The sequence below is a fragment of the Tyto alba genome, unplaced genomic scaffold (genome assembly GCF_018691265.1).
Source record: "Tyto alba isolate M040663 unplaced genomic scaffold, T.alba_DEE_v4.0 Super-Scaffold_33, whole genome shotgun sequence".
In the NCBI taxonomy this organism is placed as follows: domain Eukaryota; kingdom Metazoa; phylum Chordata; class Aves; order Strigiformes; family Tytonidae; genus Tyto; species Tyto alba.
In genome coordinates, this window is record NW_024881308.1 from 4,740,523 (window position 1) to 4,762,040 (window position 21,518).

At 44.9% G+C, this 21,518-nt stretch overlaps 1 pseudogene; it reads left to right on the top strand.

Moving 5' to 3' along the window:
• The window catches only part of LOC122154162, a 60,085-nt pseudogene extending 43,621 nt beyond the window's left edge, over positions 1-16,464 (top strand).
• Positions 16,465-21,518: the final 5,054 nt, after the last annotated feature.

Consider the following 21,518-nt stretch of genomic DNA (forward strand, 5'->3'; position numbering starts at 1 on the left):
GATGCTGAAGGGTTTAGGCACCTGGCTATGGCCCATTTATCCAAGATGCAGCTGTAGGTGGCTGTCCCCTTACAGTATTCTTCCTGGTGCTCTAGCACTGCAGTGATGGATAGGTGTCAAAGCATAAAGCAAAAATTGATTGAAATAGGCACAAAGAGGGAGAGAAAGAATTTTGGACCCTTCACATTAAATAAATGTACAGGTTGTTGACAACTCTCACTTGCTGCCAGAATAAAACTTGTGTATGAACCAGGCCCAAAGCTCTGCAGGAAGAACCTGCCATGCGAAGCAGGCTCCTTGGGGCTAAGGAAGGGTATGCCCTCTTAAGCAAAAAGCAGAAATAGATTTTCCTTGAGAGAAGCAGCACCTGGGCTGAGTGTAGCTGCATGAAGTGTCCCTGCCTGTGTGAACATGGCACAAAGCAGATGGGGCTCTGCTGGCCTCTTTCCAAACTTCCCAGATTTTGTGGGTGTATTAGAAGGAATGTGTGTGCTCATCTATAAACTAGGTGGGAAGTGTCTTAACAGGCTTTGAACCTTCCCGAGAAGGCTTGGTGATCAATCATGATGGCATGTATCAGTTCCTAGCTCAGCAGCAATCTGGGCCATATTTATTTTTAGGTGTACTAAATGTTTGAAGCTGTCTGAGTGTGGGGTTTTGTTTTCTGTGTTTTTTTGTCTTTCAAAAAGCTTTAGGGAGCTGCAGAGTTTATCAGTGGACCAGGATGGGCTATCAGTTGTATGTTGCAGAGAGTGGAAAATAAGGCTGAGTAAATTCATCCTGTTACTGCTCAGGGTTTAGATAAGCTCTTAAATATGAGTATCATAGTAGGCTGTGTTAGGAAGCTGGATGCTTTGCTGGCAGAGTGCTCATAGCTTCAATGCGGTTTTCCTGGCAATGTTTCTCTGCGTAATAAATATCCCTGCAAAACTAGAGCAGTAAAAATGCAGCTTTGAAGTAGCTGAGCCCATCCGTAGGACCGTGACTGGAAGGCTGGGGATCAGCCTTTCTAGACATTTGCCAACACACCCGTGTGGCACCGACACCACCAGTATCTCACTGCAAGTAACGCTGGGAAGAGTTTCTTCCACTACACCGGGTTTTTGACTAAAGCTGCATTGGGTGGAAGTGACTTCTAGCAGTGTGTAAAAGCGTGCATCTTAATCCAAGTGAAACTTCATTTTATTCAGTGAAATCAGGTATAAACATACAAGAATTATTCTATTGCTGTAGAGGCCTCAGTGCAATAGTAGCTTTTTAAAGGTGGTCTGAGAACCAGAAAGTGAACCGGAAGAGTTTAAATATTTTCAGAAAGAATTCATTGAGTGCAAAGGATCAAGATAAACCTGATTTTTAAAAACTAATGTTCTGTGTGTGTATGTAAATTTGGAGCACACAGGTAAGCCTGTTTGCCAGTATAGACAGTTTGCCACTATGTATTTTTTGGAAGAATCACGACCTTCTCCCAGAAAGGTGTTTGTTTTTCTTTTTGTTCCCTCCCTGGTGTCTATATCCATTTCAGTTGGCTTTTTCCTCCTATGAGTTATTAATACTTGAGGTATGCAGATGCTGGGTATAGATGGGAGTGTAACAGTATCCAGAATTTTATGGTATAGCTTATTGACCTAAGGGGAACTGCACTGACAAAGGCATTTTTTCTGCATGGAAAAGTCTTCATCTGGTTTACGAACTTTTCTGGAAAAGCTGTTACTAGTATAAACTCAGTGGGAAGTAGCATTGATGAAAAACCATAGCGCTGTAATATCTCTTCAGGTGAGAGAGCTGATTACCCTGCATTGAATTTTCCTTAGGGTCTTTTCAGTGCTTTTTTTGTCTTCTCTCTGATTTATAGGTTTTGGGGAGAATAAGCAAGGCTTGGACACGCTTGGGAGGAGAGGGAGCTCCCGAGAAGTGGGTTTGTTGTGTTCAGGGAGGAGAATCTGTCTGAGACTGCCCCAAGACATGTGATGGAGGGTGACTTAAAACCTAGGATGTATTTTCACAGCTGTTGAGGGAGCTTTTTTCATTTAACACAGCACAGATGTGAATGATAAAATATAAATTGAAGATTAATGTACACCATTTTGGCGTGTGAGAGGTTCAATTATAGGCAGAGCAAGCAGAATAATGGAAAATACATTTGAGTGATTGCTCAGTTAATATAATTTGCAATGAATTATTCACAACAATTTGTTCATCCAGCTCTTATTGTAACAATTTTAATTCCTTCATTTGCTATGCACTTGAAACTGCTTCCTACAACCTGTGCCTGACACATAAGAAAGTATATCCACGCATCCAGCCCCTTCTCCCCACCTGCCCCCTGCCTATATGCAAAGCAGGGCAGATTTTGAAGAGCTCAGCATTTTAGGCGCTGAGCTCTCTTTAAGAAGTTAATCGTAAGTGTTAAAGTGGAGGCTGCTGCCTGCTGAACCTGCCGATGTGACCTGCAGAAGCCCATTCTGTTGGGCTCCTTGTGACCTGAGCTTGCAGAGGACCCACTTCCACTCTATACCTTGTGCGGATGGGGGGGGATCTTCCTTTCAGCAGTGGTGTGCTGAGGCTTGAGCCATCAGCTGGCATCAAGTGAATAATCTGTGTCCCTGTGAGCTGAAGCGTATCCTTCCTACCTGTATGGCATCGTTGGTGCCTGGGGTGGGAGGAGAAGGGGCTCTGCAGCGAGGAGTGCGGCACCGGCAGGCTTGAGGAGAGGCACTTTGCTTGCTCAGGTCCCTGTCCCTTCGGTGGTGCATTAAGCAGCAGAGTGGGTTGGTGGCAGTGCCACAGCCCTGGAGCTGAGGGTCCGGCTTCCAGCACTGCAAAGTGTCGCAGCTGTGCCCCCCCCTTTCCTAATCTTAAGGCACTGGAAAACCCACAAATGCACGTTTCTCCTGAAGTTTATCAGAAAGGAGGACTTGTTCTTCCCGGCCACGTGGGAGGGGCTGTTCCTGGGTAGTGGGCATAGGGAAGATGCCCGTGTCCTCCCTCCTCGTCCCTCTGCGGGGAGCAGGGCCTGCTGAAGCTGCTCTTTGCCACCCCGTGCCCTGCTGCTGGGGGTGGTGGGTAGGAATCGGGGCTGCGTTCTGCTACGAGCTTGGTGGGAAGATAATAGGAAATAGCAGCTCTTTGAGCCTTCTGCCTAGCTGTTGGGGTTTGTTGTCCGGAGCGTGAAGAATACTGGAGGCAACATCCCTCTGACTGTAGAGAAGGAGCCAGGACTCATTGCTGCTCAGCCTTGTGCTCCCCCTGCTAAGCCCCAAGATGCAAACTTCAGCTTGCAGCTGCTTGGAAAGGAGTGTGATTTCTTCTTCAGGCCACGTTTGCCTGGACTCATTGCTATCACATCCATACCTACCTTCTCTGTGCTCTTTTTGGTGTCTTGTGGTTGTCAGTCTTCGGTGCGTTAGGAGATACTGGGAAGTGTTTTGAGGGCTGTGGTGAGCCAGTCCTGAGGGCAAATGGGAGCTAAGGGGAGGTGTACTACAAACATGAGGGCTGATGCAGGGGTTAGTGGAGAATTCAAAGCTGCTTTATGGTGAGATAAATCCTCCTCTGAATCTTAACCCTTCAAGGACTCTTACAGGCTCCATCAAGCCGTGATCACAGAGCCTTCAACACAAAATCCCATATTCCATAACAAGCTGGGATTTATGCTACTGCTTCTTCCCACAGAGGGACAGCACTTGTAAAGTTAATCTGCCAGCATCTACTTGTCCAAATCTCCATAATCAGGCAAAACATGATTATGGAGCTGCATGTCATTAGTACACAATGGCTCTTAAATGACTGAGATTGAATTAAAACCCTAATGGCAGAGCATCCAAAGTAAATAAGAGACGACCAGATCCACTGATGAATGACTCGCCTATCACTCAGCTTGGATTAGGTGAGCAGGAGTTTGGGGCTGGCCAGAAACAGTAGAAGCACAGTTATTAAATTGGATATACTGGCTGGGCTTCAGCACTCTTATTACTGTCAAGCATGCAAGTGTTAGGGGGTGTGAGCTGGGTGTAGGCGTGGGCTTCCTGCACTGGCCTTTGAGCTGGAAAAAACTCAATCTGGACTCGGGGTGGTGGGGGATGAGTTTTGTTCTTTGTTGTATTCTGCTTTTTTTGTATCAGTTTCATCAACCAGGTGTCAATGCCTTGAAATTATTTCCAGCAAACGTAAATTCCAGCATTCATTTTGAGCTAGGTGAAACAGTCCTGCGATATAAGATATTTTGCTTCTGTCTGGTTTTGCCTTCCTTTTCGATAGTATCAGACCGGTGGCTTCCAAACTAAACTTCGCATTGGTTTCGATTTGCCTTTCTTGTGAGTGCATTTTCCAGATCTTTTAAACAAAGCTTCATAAATCAACATTGATGTCATTGTGGACATGTTTTCCATGTTGTGCTTTGGATGCCAGAAGTGCTCTGTCCCCAGGGACAGCCCTGTGGATGTGCTGGGGAAGGAGCTCCTTCTGACTTGGAAAAGCAGCGAAGGAGGGGCTGCCGGGCGCTGTGGGAGCGAGCAGCCTTGCAGTTGCTTTGATTGCCAGCTCTGAAGATGATTATTGCATTTTTAGCTTTGTTAGTGTTCCTTATTTTGCAGCTCTGGTTTCACTTAATGGTTTCATCCTTGCCATCAAATAAGATGAGATATCTGTCGCTGCCCTGGTCCCAGGGAGATGATTACGAACCTGTGGCTTGTGTGTGTGCTGTCAGTGACATCTGAGGTGGGAAAAGCATTAGGTAGTGAAATCTCTGGAGAAAAAGCAGGGAATGAGCAAGTAAACAACAGAAGATGGGTATAGATCATCAAGATCTGTCAACAGTGTTGAATTTAAAGAGTTCCTGATGTTGCTATTAATTTACATCCCCTGCCAGCCTCATTGCTATTACCCTGTGAAAGACCTGTACCCCACAGCAAACTTTATTTTCACCTAGGAGCTAACAACTTTCCATGTGTTTCAGAAATTTTCATTTTTTTCTTATCCTTTCCAAAGCATTAATTAAAAAAATAAAGCTTCTAGAAAGCTTTCTTCAAATACCCAACAGCTCATGTGAAGTGACCAAAGCAACCCCAGTGTTTTTCAGATGTGGCAGGCCCCTGAACGTATTGAGCTTCTCATTCTTGATTGATAACCTCTTGAGGCAGGACCTCATCCCTCCCACAGTGAGATCTCTGTTATGGTTGTCACTCAGGACTCAAAAATCCCTGATTGACTTTGAGCTCTCCTGGGCTGCCATGTGCAGAGGTCGCACTCAGATGTTGCAAAGCGCAAGATAAAAACGTAGACTGTTCCAGCACAACCATGTGAAAATGACAGCTGAAATAGCAGTCTCCCTTGGAAGGAAGTTGGGAGAAAATTGTATGCTGGTGCTCTCTGCTGGGTAAAACCAAGAAGGCTTTTTTTCTTGCCAGTGCTGCAGTGGCTGTGGATTCACACCAGTGTTGGGCTCTTGGCTGCGAGGTCTCCTGCAGCTCTGCCCACGCTGGAACAGCCTGCTGGTGTGGGTTGCCTTTGTCTTGAACTGGCTAGGGCTAGCAGAGAGCAAGACATGTGTTAGGATTACTGATCTGACTGTCCTTTCCTCCTGTCTTCTTCCCTTACAGTGTGTTACTTGCTGAAGAGCAACATCAGCCCAGACCTGTGCAATGAAGATGGATTAACTGCACTGCATCAGGTGAGGTGTGGGAGGAGGTCACAGCACTCCACATTGTCGTGTCTTCCCACTGCCCTCTGAGCAGGGGTAAACAGGGAGAGCTCTTCTATTTCATTTTTTTTGCTCAGTTAAAGCAGTGAAACTCTACCATGTTGTGCTGGCCATCCTGTTTCTTGGGGAGCAAACTGAGATCAAACCCTTCTCTTGTTGTATCCCAGACTTTGTTCAGTGATACTAAGAGCTCAGAATTCAGGGCTGGATTTCAGATGTGAACAACATTTCTCCCACCCCTTAGTCTTTACAGGGCTGGGCTGTAAACTCTTAACTCAGAGACTTTGGCAACCCAAGATTTTTGAAAGTGGTTTAAATAAATGATGCATAGGATGCTTGGAGAGCCTGCTGCTGTTCTCTGTAGGCTCAGGAACTTCCAAAAGTCTGTATAACGTGGCAACAGCCGATCGTCAGTAAAACAGAGACTTGCTATAGTGGTGTGTAAGTCTCTGTCCTTCCTCAGACCCTCTGCACTGATCCCATAAGGCTTTTTCTACCTTTCTTCCTAAGGCCCCCGTTCTCCCCGCTCCTCATGCGTCCTGATTTTCAGTGGGAGCACGGGAGGAGAGCCAGCCTGCAGCAGGCCGGCGGGACTCGCTGTGCCTGGTAGCTGCCGCCTCCGCTGCCACGAGGAACACTGGCGCGGTTGTCACACGCGCTCCGAGGGCGGGACGGGGGGGACTCATGGTTTTCTCGCCATTAGTCCCAGCTGCAAACGCTCCCATTGACGTGGGGGCTTTGAATTCTTCTGCAAGTCACTTGCTCTCTTCAAAGCTGGATGGATGTTTGCTTAAAAATGCAAACTGGCTTCTAGAAGAATAAAGGGTCCTGTCCCCGCCGGCTCCTCACCTCTCCAGAGAGATGTTATTCTGCACACAGAGAAGCGCTGACAGCCTCACTGCTTTCCCCACTAGGTCCAGAAGCCATGGAGAATCCCACCTTGGCCACTGAAGGATCAATTATTGTAAAGGTGCATTTGGGAGTTGAGGTGGGAACTTTGCATCCGCAAGAATTAACTGAATCCCTGAGCAGAGAGAAGCTCCTAAGTGACCACTATTGCCCCTTAGCAGTGGCTTCCAGTGAAGGATGCAGTTATACTCTGGTGATAACCTGGCTGTTTAACAGGCATGATTTTAACCTCACTTCCATACACAAATAGTAAACACAAATACATAAAGGGTCCTTGTCACTCAGCTGCTAAAACGCTTGCTGTGGGCTGTAATTCAGCCCCATTACAAGCCCATACTGCGGTGCTGAGCTGTGAGCCTCCTGTGTGGGTCTGCAGTAGGACAGATCACGAACAGGCTTCTTGCACAAGAATGAATCTTATTTTAGTGTCTCTATCATATGCACATTCATGTCAAGAAGTGAGCACAAGGTGGATCAAAGAGCAAATTCCACCTTCCCCAAAGGAAAGCTGTTGAGGCCCTTCTTGCAGGCTGCCTCTGGGATTGTGGTGTAAATGCATCGAGGATACTGATATTTTTCAGGAAATGAAGGGTGCCCTGTGAAGTACCTCATAATTTTGGGAATCCAACTTGCATCTCTTCAGATAACTGTGGTAGGTAGTGTGAGCTGCTGAGAAGATTTTTAGTCATCACATGCCAATGTGTGGGATTTTCCCTAAGAAAAGGGAATGTCAGCTTGTCAGCTCATCCCTTGGTATGTGGTTATACTGGTTATGTTGAATTTCTGCCATGTTTGCTCTTGAATATGGAAGACCCAGGGGAACAGAAGCTGTGTGCAAATTTGCTGTGATTCCCTGCTGGTTCTACTCCCGAACCAGAAGGCCCTGTAAAGCACCAGTGTCCTTCAGTCTGTCCAGTGTAGGTCTTCTGCATGGTGCCTTTCTGACCTGCTTGTGCTCAGTTTGGTGCTTAACTCTGCTGGAGATGCTTGTTGCCAAACACTGCAGGATAAAGTAGGTCTCCGCATCCAGGTACCCTGGTACAACTGAGCAGGTATGAGCCCTCATCTTCCCAAAGCTTGTAAAAAAACAATCTGTCTGCATCTCTTCCTCACCAGTGCTGCATAGACAACTATGAAGAGATAGTCAAGCTTCTCCTCAACCACGGGGCCAATGTCAACGCAAAGGACAATGAGCTGTGGACTCCGTTGCATGCAGCAGCTACGTGTGGTCATATCAACCTGGTGAAGATCCTCATCCAGCAGTAGGTGGCTTTTTGTGTCTGTCCCTTTCTGCAGATCTGACTCTACCTACAGCTTCTGTGGATGGAAACCGAGACTGCTTAGTACCTTGTGAGATTGCAGTGGTGGTGATTATTCCCTGCTTTCAGGTTGTTCATCAAACTCCTTCCTGCATGGGGGACAGTGGGGTGGAGGAGGAAGAGCAGAAAAGCTGAGGAGACATGGTAAAACCCTAGGTCACTTGACTCAGTTTTATGAAGATTTGGAAACTAGCCAAAATTTACCACTTCTTGCCTGTATTCTAGTGTGTACATGCTGGTGTGCTTGTTGAACCATGTTTGCTGGATGGGTAGAAATAGGAGCAGCCAGCAGGATCCACCCTCAAGCTCTTAAACATAACTTCAGGTCTTCCAACTACAAAGAGACACTGATGTAGGAGGACAGGAGTGTTTGTATAGCTCAAATACTCGGGTGAACTTTGTGACCTGTCTTACTGGCCCTTAATTAGTAACCAGTTAGCTTCCTTTAATGCATTTGTTCCCCAGTGGTGTGACACAGGGTGCTTGCACTGGACCTTCCACTTGACTTTACCAAGGCCCTAAAGCTCAAGTCTTTTCTAGACTTGCCAGCAAGGAGAGGAAGCCAGATGTGCTTTGAGCTGTACCACGTGCAGCATCTAATGAGCACCTGCTGTGAATCCTGGCTGGAGCAGATGGTCCTGGCTGTACGGAGCCCCCCCCTCCATTTCCCGGAGTGACGGTGTGGAGCGCAGAGCGTGCTTTGGGAGCGTCAGCATGCTGCTGTGCACAGCAGCGCCTGCTGCTCCTCCCTCGGGGGGTGACACTTCTCCCTGAGATGCTGTCATCTGGGAGACTAGCACTGAAAATTTGGCCCCCCTTCTTTGGCTGTATAATGAAGGAAGTGGAGCAGAGGATGCAAACAGTCACCCCTTGGAGGACATTCCAACTTGGGCTAGGAAATTTTTGGATTGGGGGGAATGATAAAAACAGAGCATACAAATGTGGAACAATATAGTGCATTCCTGACTCTTAACTGAAGATAAGGGAATGTCATGGGGGATGGGTGGCAAGAGGAAGAACTCAGATTTATGTCCCTAGTTGTCATAGACTGCCCTGTGTTGAGTAGTTACTATTTGGACTCTAGTAGCCTAGTATAATGATCCCATGGTCAGGAACAGTTTTCCCCTGGGCTTTAAAGGAATGGGGTGATTTAATTTGTTTTCTACAATCAAAGTTGTCCTTCACAGGAGGTGTCACATCAAATTACAGGTTAAACACTGCCTTTGAGGGCAATGTTACTGTTGATAGGACCTGGAACCCTTGGAGACCTTCAGAGGAAGTAGCTCACAAAAGATGTCCAGTTCCTTGCTTTTTTATTTGCTGATTAAACTAATGCTGGTACTTTGCAAATAAATGTGAATTTCAATGTAGTTTGCTCTGCTCAGGGAGAGGGGGAAAAATATAAAGAAACAGGAATCTAAATGCAAATGGATACTGTCTGCTGTCCTTCCATGACTGGTAACTGTCAGGATAGATCAGAATTCACCTGAAACTATTGAACAGCTAGCCAAAATGGCGCAGTTCAGAAGGTGCTGGAAATTTTCTACTATGTGGGAATATAGGGACAGCGATCAATTTAGCTGGCTATTTTACTTCCAAATAGTGACCTGTCAGAGATCACTAAAGCACTTAGAGAAGTGCTTTTGGATAATCAGAAAGAAAAATTCACCAGTTGTCAGGATATTTTTTTTTTTTATTGCTATTTTTTGCTAACATGCCTTTGCCTAGATGGAAGGCTTCCTCCACCATTCAGGCCCTATTTTTCCCAACTTTTCTGGTCCTTGCAAACTTTTCATTGAGGGACTGCCAGGTGCCCAGATAACAAGCACCTGGTAGTTGCTTGGGACGATTATCCAGAAATACAGCAAATCAATCATTTCTATCACTGAGAAGCTGCCAGTCTGCCCAGCGGCAGGACCAGGAGAGGACAGGAACAGCTCAGTGGCTCATGTGCCCCACAGCCATGGAAGAGGTGTAGCACGCTGCCTTTCATGCACTTCGGGAATTTATCTTCCCCATTCATAGTTCCATGGGTTTCCTTCAAATCTTTCTTACCTCACACAAATCTTGGTGACATTTGGGCAGCTATTAACCCTCAGTCAATTTCTGCTAAGCATTTATCCCAGTGTTTGGCACTGTCTGCTCTAGATGTCCAGGGTCCTGTCTTTTGTAACGCTGCTTTCTCTTTGCAGTGGAGCAGACTTGTTGGCAGTGAATGCAGATGGCAACATGCCGTATGACCTCTGTGAAGATGAGCCAACTCTGGATGTCATTGAGACTTGCATGGCCTATCAAGGTAAGGAGACTGAGTTAATGTAAATACAAAAATGGGTCAGTATAGTACTAAAAATTACCTTGTTTCTCAGCTCTTGATTTGCCTCTTGAGAAAAGCAGAGAGCTGCTGCCGGGAGTAATTTCTTGGAACCCGGCCCTGTCTAGTTTCTCTGATTCCTCAGTAATGATGAGGGTGAAGGACAACTGTCAGTCCCCTCAGCTACACAGCCTCTGAAAAGCATGTGAGGTCATATCAACCGGGAATTAAGTCTAATCTTACTCAACCAGTGGAGACAAAGACCCTTTCCAATTCTTCTCTCTCTAACTGAAATTTTAACAGGAATTACACAGGAGAGGATCAATGAGATGCGGGCTGCTCCAGAGCAGGTCATGATCTGTGACATTCATGACATACTTGCGACTGGACAAGATCTGAACAGGACTGATGCCCAAGGTGCTACGCTGGTGAGTGAAACTGCAGCGGCTTCAGTTTTGCCATCCGTCAACCTGTAGGTTACGAAACCTGCCTTGTGGCAGGAGTTATACAAAATCAACACATACGAGTTACTGAGAAGAATAAGGAAGCTATTTTGACCTTTTTCCCTGTTTTAGTTTATTATCATGTAGGAACAGGCTCGGTCCTTGAGTACAGCTGACAAAACTTAGTGTCTAACCCTGTGCCTTGTGAGGTGAATCCCTTGTTCATGTGAGCTCTACCAGTTGTCCAGCGACTGCTGAGCTCCTGGGTCTTGTCTGACAGTGGCTGGAACCAGCAGCTTCCAAAGGAGGTGCACAAATCCCACAATGAGGAGTTGCAGAACAAAGCACTTCTGCTGACCTCCCAGTAACCTCTTGCTTCTCGCTAGTCCTGTAGTCTGATCTGACTCTACGGAGGAGCTGTGAGTGTCCTCTGGTTTTCATGGGAGCAGGATCTACTGTTGGGCACGCTGGAGACTTTCTGCCTCCTCTCCTTTCTGCTTTGCATAGCACCTGGCTCACAGAGTCGATGGAGTGCTGTGTTTATTCACGTAGGATGGCCTCTGCCCCTGGGCAGAGGAGAGCACCCAACACAAATATATAGCACAAAGCAAGCTGGCATCTGATTTAACTGCACATGGACCGAGAAGGGTGAACAATCCTAGCCCTGTTCCCTTCTTTTTCACCTGCAAACACATCTCTTAAATTCTTGCTTACAGCAGTCCCAACTTAGGGCAAGTTCAGTAATGCTGTTATACGTGTTGGGACCTTCATACAACCTTGGTCATTTTGATGCTTGGGTGCAGACATAACTGATTACAGGCCACTTGGTGTCATTTGTTTGATGACCTGACCATGGCAGTGCATTCATGTTTCTTAATCTAAATTGTCACCTGTAGCATATACAGGAGTATAAGGGGAGAGCGGGCTCCCTCCAAGGTAAACTTGGATGACTGAAGCTTTTATTGCAGCTTATTTTTTTAACACATTTTTCTCTATAACAAGGATTATATACATAAATTTAAGCAGCCCTCTTGGCTTTCCTTTTTATATCATCCCCAAGTGATTCTTTGTTAATTCATATGGCCCTCGAGGGTATGACCTAGTGACATAAAATTTATGTTGGAATTAATTGAACTGCCAGCAAGCATCAGAATTTATTTCCAGGTGAGGATTTAACTTTGTGTGGTGGAATCCACATGGAAATTTTTGAAAAGAAGCTTTCATCCTCCTCTTCAGCACAGTTTGAAATAGGATGAGCTCCAAGTGGAGTTCATACTTTCAGAGTAGTGCATAGGTCAATGTTGTGCTCAGAGATGCAACAGCAGACTGCAGTTATGAAAATCTTCATAGACATGAAGTGTCATGGGGGACTACAGGAGACTATTATTGATGTCTCCAAAGTGGTGGTTGTAGTTGGAAGCCAATGTCTGAAAAATCAAATTCACTTAACTAAAAGTAGCCAAGGGTTAAGTTTTTAATTTTCAAATGGTGAAAAAAATTATAGCATGAGTGGAAGTGCAATTCACAAAGGGAGTCCTAACTAAAGCAGGCTGAAAATGTAATCAAAAAAAATCACATCCACAGCATAAGTGCAGAAAAGGAGACGTTCTTCTGGCATGAGAAATGCAGAGTTTACAGTGTATGATGTTATCCATTGCAAGCTTGAATTTTGATGTACTGTTTCCCTACAGATCATTAAGCACTTAAGAGCCCTTAATTTAAAATATGAAAACATTATTTTTCTAACCCATATATGGAAGTTGTTTTAATAACTGTTAAGCAGTTTCCTCTCCAAACAGAATTACATGCAGGTAATACTGAGTTTTAGTAACAGGAACAACAGCTTTTGATCTGATGGCATCAGCCAAATGTGAAATGTGCTGTCTGTCCACATCTAGACTCAGACGTTATCCAAGAAATTCCACTGAAACTTGGTGTATAAAACCATTCATGGTCCTTGCAGGTGGTTCATGCTCTGTTCCTTATCTCCTAGCTGCATATAGCTGCAGCCAATGGTTACCTGCACGCAGCTGAAGTCCTCCTTGACCAGGGGGCAAGCCTGGATGTTAAGGCTGGGACGGCTGGGAACCTCTTCATGCTGCTGCTTTCTGGGGACAGGTAATGATTTTGTTTCAAATATCGTGTAGGAGGGTGACACTTCTTTTTGCCTGGACAAATGGTGGAGTACTCTGCAAATGGAATAAATCTGTACCAGGACTGGAATCCATGCACAGCATCAGATGAGGTCCTTGGGTCTCCAGAAAGAACCTGTTACTGAGAGAGTCTGGGGAGAGTATGTCTGTGCAGTTGGGCAGTAGGAACGTTTAACATCATGCACATACTAGAATGATTTGAGGCTAGCTGAGCATGCATGCCATTGCTTCTTATCATATTCCAACTTTTCAGCTTTGAGGAGGAAAGTGATTGCCTAAAATACCTCGATCAACTTGTCTTTCTTTCCCTTTCCTTAGATGCAGATGGCCGAGTTGCTTGTGTCCCATGGGGCTAGTTTGAGTGCCAGGACATCTTTGGATGAGATGCCAATAGGTAAGCTTATTAAGCTTAAAAAGAAGAAATTTCTAAGAAAAGCTTTTCTACCTAAGCATGCTGGAGACTTCATGTGGTGCTTTCAGAAGCGCTAACATAATTTTTCAGGTGTCTTTAGAATCAAAGTTGCAGTTACTTTAACTGGGACTGAAGTTTTAAAGTGTCTACTTTGTTACTTCTGAAAACACTTCTTCCTGCTCAGAAAAACAAGGGAGAAGGAATTTCTCAAGCACCAAGTCTTTCTCCTGCGTGTTTCCACTCATGTTATTCCTCTGTACCTGTGCTTGGGAGTCTCCCTGCTCTTTCACTATAGTCTTGGACCTGAGCAGCTGCCGAGTGCAGCCCTAAGACTTGGGTGTCTAACTTTGCTTTGATGCAATGCAGTGTGGTAAGCTATACGGGGTTGGGGGAAAAATAAAGTACACATGAGTCTTGGAACAGATTGGAAGTAAAAATACTAGTATATGACCATGTGTATTATAACCTTGTGCCACATTTTCTTTTGGCAAAAGGTCTTCTGAGCCTTAATTAAAAAATCTGTTGCATCCTCATTTTGAAGGTTGAAAGTTCTTGTCTTCTGTCCTGATCTGGTTTGGTTTTGTCTGCAATTTTTTGTTTGTTTGTTTCAGAGGTCTAAGTAAGAATGCTGTATTCAGGGGAGCTGCAGTCTTGTAATTACAGAAATTTCTTTTTCCCCTCGAAGCATTGATACGGTGGTCAATATATCTCTCACCCTTTTATGGGTAAAGGCCCAGCATGCTACAGAGATGAGACAAAACCTAGCTGAAGAGCTGGATCAAGATAAAGCTGAGCCCCTGTCACAATCAGCAGCTCTTTTTTTTCTGCTTCTGTTTAGGTGTCCAAACCATTCTGCCTCCCCTGAATTTGTTTAGATATGAATGTGCCTAAGCATATTCTGTTCAAATTTCCCTTCTCCTCCTCCTAGCACTTGTAGTTGTATATACTAGGAAGGCACCGCTAGTAACATGGTGTTAATGGTACCACATTTGAACTGCCTGATTGATGGCTTGGTTTGTGTGCCGTAGATCTGTGTGAAGAGGAAGAATTCAAAGTATTACTTCTGGAGTTGAAACACAAACATGATGTGATCATGAAGTCTCAGCTGAGGCATAAATCCTCCCTGAGTCGAAGGACCTCCAGCACCGGCAGCCGGGGGTAAGTGCGTTGATCCCTGCAGGTCACCTGTGCTCCGTAACCACGGCTGGATCAGCGCCTGGACAACAGCCCGTCTGTCATTTCTGAACAAACTTCCGAAGGCAGAAGCTGAATTTTGGTTACTGAAAGCAGAACTCCTTTGAAGAGTGGTTCTTTCACGAGAAAGAAGTATTGTTTCTTGGAGGGGAAAATAGCTTTGTGCTGTTGTGGTTTAAGAACTGCTGAGAGCAGAGGACCAAGTGGTGAGAATTTACCCTGTTAAATCACCAGTGCTGGTGTCAGAGAATCAATGCTTCAAGTGGATTAACTTGAGCTTCTCAGTAATATGTCTCATGACCAAGATACTCTGCTCAGACGCAGTTTGCACAGGTCTTTATAAGATGTTTACTAGACACCAAAGCAAACCACAAAACTCCCTAAACAGCCCGTGGGCCATTTCCCTCTACATTTATTCCAGTGGTTGCAGAGTAGATCCATTAGGTGAGCTGTATAAGATCAAACGCAGATTTGCAGTACTACTTTAAAACTCCTTAAAATTCCTCCCACCTTTAATATCCACAGTAGTGCCTTTGCTTTGTGCGGGTGCTGGGAAGCTAAATTCACGTTCCATTCCAGTGGGAGAGGCTGTGAAGTGAGAGGGGGAGGTGAAAGAGCTACAGGGTAGGAGGAAATGTCATGTCCTGCTCACAGCATAGATGCCTCTTTTCCCTGTCCCACAGGAAGGTGGTGAGGAGGGCCAGCCTTTCGGACCGAACAAACCTTTACAGGAAGGAGTGTGAGAAAGAGGCCATTGTCTGGCAGCAGCTGGGGGCAGCAGAAGAAGGAAGAAACTCAGTTCTCATTGCAGAAATTGGGGAGACTCGTTCTGACCAGGAGAATACAGACCCCGTAAGGAATCTCTTCTCTATTATGGGAGTGACCGAGGAGGGCTGGTAGTGCAGGTTCAATGGCAGTGGGTGCCCTGGGATGGAAGGTGGTTGAAAAATTTGTAAAACTCATCCATCACATATAAGCAAAAGACCAAATTCTCATTTGGCATAAATTGAGATATCCTACTCAAGTGGAAAGACTGTTTTGGATTTACAGCTGCATCAGTAGTTTTTTGAGATATGGCCCTAGTGAACCAGGAATTTCAGAAAAAAATAGTGTGTGTATTTCTCTTTACAGCTAACAAACTGGTAATCACAAAATAATGTAATCTTGCTTTGCAGTTACTTAATTTTGTTATTGTCATGTTATATTCAAACGCTTATCTATCTAAATTTTTTTCTGGTGAGTCCTTCTAAGTTAACGTTCCACATTCCTGGTTGGGAACCAGCTCCCGGTTGGGGCTCACAGCATTACACAGTCCTGTTAGTGGGTAAATTCAGTGTTTGTGCTGTGGTGCCTGTCTGGTGGAAAAGCTGAGTGTGAGCAGGCTTAGGAAGTTGTCACGGGGATAAACCATGCTATGGGGGATGGGGGAAGATGCTCTTCTTTCATGTCGTCTTGTTACAGAATTCAATGCTGGAGAACTCTTCCCTCCTTCCGGAGCTATCAAACAAAAGCACCCAGTGTGACTCTGAGATCCCCCTCCAGAATGGACTCATGGCGTCTGCCAGCACTTACCAGTACACCTTTTCCAACGGGGACGTTTGGAGTATGCACGCTGACCCTGACAGTAATCCAGGCCACGTGCTGCCCTACAGCAACCCCGGGCTCCCTGACACACAGCAGTTCTGGGGTGCCTACAAGGAGCATAACCATCAGACGCTCTCCGAACTTAAGCGGCAGCGGGCTGCAGCCAAACTCCTCAATCACCCTTTCCTCAGCACCCACTTTGGCAGCGGCGTGGGAGGAGTTGCCGAGAATGGGGGTGAGGCCAAGTCGCACCTAATCGGATCCAGGACTTCTCCCTACAGCTCCAATGGGACCTCGGTGTATTACACAGTGTCCAGTGGCGATCCACCCCTCTTGAAATTCAAAGCTCCCATGGAAGAAATGGAAGAGAAGGTGCATGGGTGCTGCAGAATTTCCTAGTCTCATGTTTCTCACCACAGAGGAAACAAGATGTGGATGGGCTGGGTGGATTATTGCAGCAGCCAGGTTGTTTGCATTCCAAAGGGAGAATTTGGTTATGGACATCCTGACTGTGGCGGCCTCGTTCATCCTGATTTGTACTTTACCCTGCCAGTTACCTCCACTGCAGTTGCATGAATAAGGCAGGTGGAGCAAGTCTCTTAGGAGAGGAAGGGATGTGCATCAATATGATGTAAAAAGAGTCACCCTAGTCTTGTTCCCTGGGAAAGAAGGTATGGTGCACTGCCTCCCTGTCCTTGGGAAGTCATGAGATGCCTTGGAACAAAGAAGGGATCTGAATTAAAATCTTTGCATCTGAGCCTCTTGCTGTAAGTCACCAAGCTTCTGGAAGGTGACAGGTTTTTTCACTCTTGGGTGATGCTTTTATCCTGGAGGGGAGATCAACCCCCACACAGAGTTTGCAAGAGTGGACAGAGCTGTTCTCCATACGGTTGGATCCAGCACTTACAGGGCCTGAGCAACAAGCAAACACAGATGCGGCGCTTGCTTTAGGAAGTATGCGAGGTGTTATCTCCTTGCGGTGACAGCTCACCATCAAAAACTGTGTACTGGCTGGGTCCTTTTCTGCTCATGTAAACTCATCACTGCAGACTGCCATCAGGTTTGAAGCGGAACTTTTCCTGGAACGGGCTTCACTCGATATGCTTTAAAACTGATGTTGCAATAAGGGGCCCGGGCAAAGAATTTTACTGCAATAAAATACTGACAAAGGTCTATATTGGGATAAGTAATTTAAAAAACTTATTTGTACTATTTAGACTCTTAATTTGTTAAAACTGAAAAGACTTTTGCTGATCTCTTTCCTATTGATTCTGTTTGTTTACTCTGTATGCTCAACACAGATACTAAGGGCAGTATGCTTTGCATTCTGATTTTTTTCTGGTTTTCCAGAACCACAGGGCTCAGGAGGGATGAAGAGGAAAGGCTTGTCGACACTAATCTTGAAATGCCATGAAAGCATTTCTAATCTCCCTAGATATTACAACACTTGCATTAACCTGCAGTCTTTGGCTGATAAATAATTGTTAAATCATTGCTCTGGTAGCTGAACATTGCAGCAGGGCAGGAGGTTTTTTTTGTCTGTTTTTCAGCTCCCATGCTGAAGTTGCAAGCAGTGGTTAGGAGCTGTCAGAAGACTTAAATGCTTCTATGTATAAGGGGGCTGCCCAGTGCTATGCAGTACTTGGCAGAGCCTCTCTGCTGTAGAGTGGTTGGCACACCAACATCAGTGTTTTGGTGTAGTTTGTGTTAGCTCTGACAGACTACTAGCACGGTATAACCTGGGGGTTTGGAACTGGCTCTTTAGCAAATTAAGGCTTTGCATACCTGGGGGAGGTGAAAGGAGGGTGCCCCTGGGAGACAACTCTGAGGAACTGCCTACAGTTGAATTAACAAGTTGTATCTACAGAAGTAACTGTAGATCTTCAACCCTTTTCCTGCACAGAGGGGCTGTTGCACACATAACTATTTGCATGCATAAATATGTGTTGTCTTGGACAGTTTAAATTCCAAACTCTGAAAACATAAGCCTGTTTGGGTCTCTAAGCCATCAGTGGATTAAATCCACCTCGCATAGCTGTGCTTCAGCCAAGCAACAGCAAACGCAGCTTCTACCCATCTTCCTTTTAGCTGGTGGCTGCTAGACATCAATATTGTACTTCACACATACGCTCCCTCTGTGGGAATCCACACAGCCTTTTCTTTTTTCTGGGCTATAAAAAGTTGAATTAGGCTGCCAGTGACTGCTAAGTGCTACACTCTGCTCCCCATTGCTGGATATATTAAGGATACGGGGCTCTGGGCTCCTCATTCTTGGCTCCTTGAGGCAGCAGAGCTGGCTGTGTGTCACCACCACAACCACGCTGTGCAGGAAACACTTTCAGACCTGTGAGGTTATCACTAGGCTGACGGTTCACTCTTTTGGACTCTGAAGATACAATTCTCTTCCCTCACCGGTTTTAGGAACAAATTAGAAAATGGTAGCAGTTGATCTGGTTTTTTAAAAACCTCACTTGAGTTAAGGGCAGGGGGTTTCTTTGTATGTTTTGAAACTTTCAGAGAAGTTGGGCTTCCTTCATCATTGAAACACATATACTAAATATAAGACTATAAAATACATCTTATCCTTGACTTGACCTTAAGGGATTTTAAAAGACTTTCTCTAATAGAAGATGATCTGGTAACTGGACAGACTTTACTGCATCTATGCGTGGTTAACAGTGGGTCTTCTGATTAACTGGAGAAACTTGTTCTGGGATAACACCAAGTATAGCCTGGGTATTACTGAATGAGGGGAGATGATGTTTCAGATGCCTCTCTTCTCCCGTGGTGGTGAGAATTGTCTCACCACATCCATCCTAATGTGAATTCTGGACTCAGTGTAACTAATTTTGGTGCCGCTATCCACTAGGTTGTAAGTGGTGCAAAATTCAGGCCCAGCTGATGCCTTCGCTCCCAGGGAGGGAGTCATCGGGCCCTTTTCTTTCTCAGAGCAATTTTGTGCTATCAAGTATATTGAATCTTACCTAACCAACAGGAGACTGCTGGATGCAATAGCGTTAAGTAGTTTAAGGCTTGCTTTCACTGAGAGCTCTTAATACATTAAAACTGTAGGAAGCCAGTCCATTTTAGACAAACAGCTTTTAGTCCGTTGGTATTTCACTATATATGTAAAACTCCAGGAGCTCATCACTCTAGCTGTGATCTTGAACAAACCAACAATTGATTTACTAATAGGCAAAAGATATTACAGGTTCTAGATTACAAAACATTCCCCTAATTGGACTTTATATTGTAATTGTAAAATTGTCTGCAATACAGCTCTTCTGGCTTTATTGCTGTAAGCAACACACTCATTGAAGTCTAGTGGTATCTGATCAAACACAATCAGTTCTTATCCAGGCAAGAGAGTCAGTCATCGATAAACTTTCCAGGATATGTTTCACAGCCATACCAAGTATTTATCTGCCACTGGCTTTGGGTTGAAGTTGCATCAGTGTAGGACTTGCAAAGGCTGTTGAAGAGTGACCTAGAATGGATTCATGCTTATGTGCTGGTGACATTTGGGATATAATGGTCACTGCCTGTGGGGCACTGGCAAATACTGACAAAACCGCTGTGGGGCTCAGGGATGGAGCTGGCAGTTAATGCTGCGCCCAGAGTGGTTGGTTGTAGGTCTGCGATGAGCAGTTCTGTAAAGTGGATATTTAACCTGCTTCTGGTAAACTATTTTGTAGAGGCAAACAGGCTTTTGGGAGAATAGCAAACACATAGATACTCTTACATGTGCATTGTAAGAGCCTACCTCTAGGAGTAGGGCTTTTTATTATAAAATTTAGCAGTGTTACAGCAATAGTGGTTTTTTTATATCTATGAGTTTTAAAGGCCATCCCAGTGGAAAGCTCTGAGGTGTACAGAAGAAGGCACTTGGCTATTTCGTTGGATCTTGATATTGCTAAACAGCTGTAGAAACTAGAAGTCTTGTTGTGACTGGCATATCCAGCACTTGGCTTATTAGAGAAATATTTGGGGCTTTTTAATGCTATACTCAGTGTTTTTAGGCTCAATAAACACCTAAGTACAGATTCAAGGTCAGATTAGAGTCCCACTTTTGTTAGCAGTAAGCCAAAGGTTGTGGTTGTTCATACAGACTACACAAAGATTTGAGAGCATGGATGTATTGACAGGTCTACTGTAGGCAGAGCTGCAGATGAGAATAACCCTTCTGCTTGCAAAATCTGCCCGTCTGCTGAAGTCATACTGTTTCTAGCAAACTAACTTGTTGATGACAGCAGCCTTACTTTCCATGTTGAAACACTTTTTTTGATGGAAAAAATACGTCTCTCAAAATAGTGTTTCCACTTTACTGAGCTCAACCCAGCACTGAAATGTTAGATAAGGGCTTAAGTACCATTGCTGGGGTCTTTGATGTTTGACATCAGACCTGGATCTCTATTTCATGTACCAAGTGATGCAATTTTAGCCCACTTAGTCTCACTTCTGTGGTGCTCCAGAATCTTAAAACCCAATTTTGGGAAGAACTGGCTATAGCTGATGTGATTCTGTATCATCATGCAGGTGTGGTTGAAGAACCACATGGATGAGGAAATCCTGGTAGGGAAGAAGAGCATGGCAGGGCAACAGCAATAATGAATTGGTGCACTACTCAGTGGAGGCAGTGAATCCTCTAGTTCATTGAGCAGGGTCTTATTTCATGGGGTGGAAAGCACTTACAACCTCCCAAATGGCATTGCAACTTTTGTTTAGTGTCCTTTTGCTTTAACCTTGGAGCTCTGTTTACCCAAATCTTCTCTGCTGAAACTAAATCAGCAATATCATGAAAAAGGAGTATCTTAACTGAGAAAGCAATAGCACTGATCTCCAGTGAGCCAGAGATGAACTGTTGTGTTTCTGCAGGAAGGTGTTCTCCTTATGTCTGGATATTTCTGTGCCTTATTGTACTTGCTAAAGGTAACTCGGAAACTAGTATCTGGAAGGTTTGCGGTGACTATACAGTGCTGGGTTTTAACTTGGAGGCTATTTTGCAAAGGGATAACAGTTCAGACCATGCCAGATTTTTAAGTTTTTATTTGTTCTTTCAATTTCTCTCACGATCACCAGTTCTCTCTTCCTAAATAGACAGAAAGGAAATGCACAGGATCTTTATTCTAATTTAACAAATCACATTGACCTACTTTGTTATATCAATTCTCTACAGGCAGAGTCCAGAACACACTTGTAGCCACAGGGTCTAGCCTCTTACTACAGAACACAGCTAATATTTACATTTTTTGTTTTGTTTTGCCTGTGTCTGTACAACGGACTTTGTTGTCCCTGGTTGTTCTTCAGCTTTATTCTGCTGTTTTCTTGTTGGCCATACTGGCAATGGACTTCTCGGTTCCCCACCTGCAAGTTCAGTACCACTGGGTTTTTCAGGCAACATCTGCCATGGCAAAATTACAACCTAGAATATTTTGCTGTATTTCAACTGCAGAAGCTGTAGTAGAGGAGACTCTGCTCAAGATACCTGTTCCCAA